This window comes from Miniopterus natalensis, chromosome 3 (genome assembly GCF_054644295.1).
Source record: "Miniopterus natalensis isolate mMinNat1 chromosome 3, mMinNat1.hap1, whole genome shotgun sequence".
Classification (NCBI taxonomy): Eukaryota; Metazoa; Chordata; class Mammalia; order Chiroptera; family Miniopteridae; genus Miniopterus; species Miniopterus natalensis.
In genome coordinates this window covers 96,732,254-96,737,252 of record NC_142083.1, presented here as the reverse complement: position 1 = coordinate 96,737,252, position 4,999 = coordinate 96,732,254, and the positions used below count along the sequence as shown (strand labels likewise).

At 54.3% G+C, this 4,999-nt stretch overlaps 1 long non-coding RNA gene across 1 annotated transcript; it reads right to left on the bottom strand.

Annotated features, from left to right (window-relative positions):
• Positions 1 to 138: 138 nt before the first annotated feature.
• LOC148093581 (uncharacterized) lies at positions 139 to 3,134 on the bottom strand. Its single transcript, XR_015714228.1, has 3 exons — positions 2,569 to 3,134; positions 1,129 to 1,246; positions 139 to 711 (listed from the first exon to the last, which is right to left on the bottom strand). It is a non-coding gene; the product is annotated as an uncharacterized LOC148093581 (long non-coding RNA).
• Positions 3,135 to 4,999: the final 1,865 nt, after the last annotated feature.

Below are 4,999 nucleotides of genomic sequence, written 5' to 3'. Positions count from 1 at the left end.
CAGTCTCCTGCCGCCCTCAGGGGCAGTGCAACAAAAGGTTATGTGATCAAATAAATATTCCTCCCCTTGGCCCATGTCTCCCGGGTTTTACTTTTCTAGACTGTTCTCACCCCTCCCCGCATATGGCAAGTTGGGTTGCTGGGGCCTCACTTGGGGCATTAACTCTCTGGCTCAGGTTTGCTTTGCTTCCAATAGAGACACTCCATGCAACACAAACTGTACTTTATTCCGAGGCCACTGCCGGGCTGCTTTCACACCACGCCCTCTGCAGCGATCCCATGAACAGCTCACAGCTCAGAGCGGAACTCGAGGCTGCAGCCTGCCATCTTCTCAGCATAGTCGGCATCAAAGCGCTCATTCTGGGCCACAGTGAACATGGTTTTCCAGTCCCCTGTGACGCCTGTGGGAGTGGGAGGGAAGGAGGGAGCCTGGAAGTCCTGGCCACAGGGAGGCCCAGAGTGGCTCAGGGCAGCTCCAGCCGCTGCTCCCGCCCTCGCCTCCCAGATGCCCCTCCTGGTGGACGCTCACCTTTCCTCATGAAGGGGGGGAAATGCTGTGGTCCATGATTTCAGTGGGGACGGTGCTGTGGTTGGCCATGCGGTTGTTCTTCATCTCCTTAAACAATGTGTGCCGCACAATGTGATCCACGGTCTCCTCTGGCAGGGAGCGTCCCAAGAACTCCAGGATCTTCCGAATCTCCCTTTTGGGGTCCTGGAGCAGCAGAGGCGCTCTTCAGTGGGGGCTTGGCTTGTTTGTTGAACAAACAAAAGGGAGGGCCCTGCCCAACGTCATGGCCACATCCCACCCTGCTCCTTGACTCTGGTGCTCTGTCCTCTGTCCCTGGGGCAAAGTTAATTACTTTGTGCCCTGTGATCTATTAAGAAGCTGTAATGAAAAGCAAGGATCTGAAACCAGGACTACTCTATCCATCAAGGCTATAATTCACAATAGATGGTGAAAGTGAAAGCTTCCCAGACAACAAAAGGTGTAGGAATTTATCACCACCAAACCAGCATTTCAAGAAATGTTACAGTGAGTGCTATAGCCCTAGCCAGGTCGGGTCAGTGGTTAGAGCGTCAGCCTGTGGACTGGAGGGTCCCAGGATCGATTCCATCCAAGGGCACGTACCTCAGTTGCAGACTTGATCCCTGGCCCTCGTCAGGGCATGTGTGGAAGGCAACTAGTCGATGTGTCTCTCGCATTGATACCTCTCTCTCACTCGCTTGCTCTCTCCCTTCCACTCTGTCTGAAAAACAATGAAAAAAATGACCTTGGGTGAGGATTAAAAATAAATAAATTTTTAAACAGGTGTCATTTAAAAAGGGGCGCTGCTGTAAAAAGAAGTAGAAATAGAAGCATAGGCATAAAGAATTAGAGAAGCATAGGCATAAAGACTGGCAATAGATTAAGCATCTTTCATTAATAACCTCAAATACAAATGGATTAAATGCTCCAATTAAAAGACATGGGACAGCTAAATGGATAGGAAAACAAGACCCAAATATATGCTGTCTACAAGAGACCCCCCTCAGAACAAAAGACACACAGGCTGGGAAAAAACGTGGAGGACTTTAAGGGTGAGATCAACAGCAATACAGTCACAGTAGGGAACTTTAACACCCCACTGACTTCCCTGGATAGGTCTTCCAGACAAAAAATCAGCAAGGAAACAGTGACTCTAAATGACACACTAGATCAGATGGATTTAATCGACATTTACAGAACATTTCACCCTAAAGCCGCAGAATAGGCATTCTCCTCAAGTGCACATGAGACATTCTCCAAGATAGACCACATGTTAGGACACAAAACAAGTCTCTACAAGTTCAAGAAGATTGAAACATCAAGCATCTTCTCAGACATTTACACCATGGGATACTGTGCAGCTGTAAAAAAGAAGGATCCTTTACCCTTTGAGACAGCATGGAGGGACCTGGAGAGTATTATGCTAAGTGAAATAAGCCCGTCAGAGAAAGACAAGTATCCCATGATCTTACTCATGTGGAATCTAGTGAACAGAATAAACTGATGAACGAAATAGATCCAGAGACATAGAGGCTGGAACAGACTGAGGGATCTCAGAGGGAAGACAGTCGCGGGTGGGAAGAGATTAACCTAAAAACATAAGCATATATGCATAACTCACGGACACAGACAATAGTAGGGGGAATGCCTGGATGGAGTGGGGTGCAGGGTGGAGGGAATCAATGGGGGGAGAGGGAAGGGACGGCTGTAATACTTTCAACAATAAAGATAAATTAAGACATTAAACACACACAGGAATACCCAGAAACCAGGCCCGAAGTGAAGGGGCAGAGCCCTGGCCATTGTAGCCCAGTTGGTTGAGCATCCCCTGGTGCACCAAGAGGTCACCGGTTGGGTTCCCAGGCTGGATCCCCAGTAGGGGGCGTGCAGGAGGCAGCTGATGGATGTTTTCCTTCCTCTCCCTCTCCCTCAACCTCCGCCCCCAGCCCAGTCCAAATGGCCTCCAGGTTCCTGATAAAGCCAGGACCCCTCCTGCACTCATTGAGAGTGTAGCAGGCCCTCCTTGCCCTGCCCCCCACTCACGGTCCAATATCTTGCCAGGGTGGGTATGAGCAGCACGAGTCAGAAGCATGCAGGAAACAGCCCTGGGCGGGTAGCTCAGCTGGTTAGAGTCTTCCCCATACACCGAGGATTCGGGTGTGATCCCCAGTCATGGCCCGTTCTCTCTCTCTCTCTCCCCCTCTCTCTCCCCCCTCAATCAATGAAAATGAAGAATGCAGGAAAGAAACACAGTGATGGGGCAGCGGGAGAGGAAGGGCAAGTCAGAGAGAGTGGAGCCCAGGAGGTCCCAGCCCCCACACTCCCTACCAGGAACGGGCCCCTTCCGGGAGCAGGCGCGTGCATTCCAGGCTCTCTCAGGAAAGACCAGGAAGTGCTCAGGAGCAGAGACAGGGGGGCAGGGACCTGCAGGTGACAGAACTTGTGGGCACACTGGCCCCACTCACCAGGACCCCTCTCTCAGCACTGCCTGGTCAAGACCTCGGAGCCCTCACCACTGTCTTTGCTGGTCCGATAAACAGAATGCAGCCGAGCTGGTCCTGGAGGAGGGCAGTCGACTCGGAAGCGGAAAACTTACATGGGCTCCCCTCCCCTTCCTTCTCATTCCCAGGGACATGGGCTCCCCTCCCCTTCCTTCTCATTCCCAGGGACAGGGCCTCCCCTCCCCTTCCTTCTCATTCCCAGGGACATGGGCTCCCCTCCCCTTCCTTCTCATTCCCAGGGACATGGCCTCCCCTCCCCTTCCTTCTCATTCCCAGGGACATGGGCTCCCCTCCCCTTCCTTCTCATTCCCAGGGACATGGGCTCCCCTCCCCTTCCTTCTCATTCCCAGGGACAGGGCCTCCCCTCCCCTTCCTTCTCATTCCCAGGGACATGGGCTCCCCTCCCCTTCCTTCTCATTCCCAGGGACAGGGCCTCCCCTCCCCTTCCTTCTCATTCCCAGGGACATGGGCTCCCCTCCCCTTCCTTCTCATTCCCAGGGACATGGCCTCCCCTCCCCTTCCTTCTCATTCCCAGGGACATGGGCTCCCCTCCCCTTCCTTCTCATTCCCAGGGACATGGGCTCCCCTCCCCTTCCTTCTCATTCCCAGGGACAGGGCCTCCCCTCCCCTTCCTTCTCATTCCCAGGGACATGGCCTCCCCTCCCCTTCCTTCTCATTCCCAGGGGAAGCAGGCAGCCCTGAAATCGGCCCTCCTGCAGCAAGAGGTGCTGAGGGGCCTGGAGCTCCGTGTGCGGACAGGCGATTCCTGTGAGGACCTGGGAAGCTTCCTGGGAGAGTCCGACTGGCCCTGGCCCAGGGGCTGCAGCTCCAGTGGTGCCTGAAACAGCTGTATGGCTCCTAGCAAATCTTTTTTTTTTTTTTTGTAATCACGCGAGGATATTTTTCCATTTATTTTTCAGAGAGGAGGGGGGTAGAAACATTGATGTGAGAGACACAGCGACCTGTTGCCTCTCACACCCCCAACCAACCAGGGCTGGGGATCAAACCTGCAACCCAGGAATGTGCGCTTGACAGGGACTCAAACCCGTGACTCTTTGGTCCGTGGGCTGATGCTCTAACCACTGAGTCACACTAGCCAGGGCCTAGCAAGTCATTTTCCTTTCAAGCCTCAGTTCTGTGCCTGTGAAATGGGGACAGTGACTCTGTATGCTCGATGAGGGCACTGGGAGGGTCAGATCTGTCGGATGACCGGTGGGGAAACTATAAAGTGGAGACGCGACACTACGTGAATAGGGTCATTATTCAGAACCGGTGGAATTCTGACAGGTTGACATGAGAGGAGACGTGTCCCCAGCAAGAAGGATGGTGTGAAGCAAGACTTTCTCACACATTCACTCATGGCTATTTATTGTGCACCTACTAAGTGCCAAGGACCAACCCCGAGGAAGAGGAACCAAAAGGCACTTAGACTAAGGCGCAGGTGGTTGAGGTTCTGGAAAGCGACACTCAAGGACAGGCACTGTGCCAAGTGGGCAGCAGGGGACCATGCTAGGAGGGTGGTGAGAGAGAGGCCTTGCGACCAGACAACCGCGGGAGCTGGGGGGCATCTCCAGGAGCAGGGTGGCAGCTTTCTGGGGGAGGGGGTGTGGGCACTCAGGCCTCCCCGCCCGGCGCCCACAGTGCCCCCCAGTCCCGCTCTCTGCCTGTGGCCACTCAGCCCCAGCTCTTCCCTTTACCTGGGGTTTCTCAGCTGCCAGGGGCCGCCTTCCTGACCCCAGACAATAAATGAATAAGGAAAATTAGAGTTCGTCAGGTGGGGATATCATCCCAAGTCGCTCCCCGACTTCCCCTGTCCATAGCTTAACTGCCACCTGGGCCGAGGCCTCCCGGGACCAAGGCCCCTGGGAGCGCGCAGGCCGAGCCCCTGCTCCCCGCGCTGGGTCCGCCACCAGAGCGCGAGCTCTGAGGAAGGCCCGGCTGCCGCTGTGCCCGTGGTTTCTAGAACACTCTCT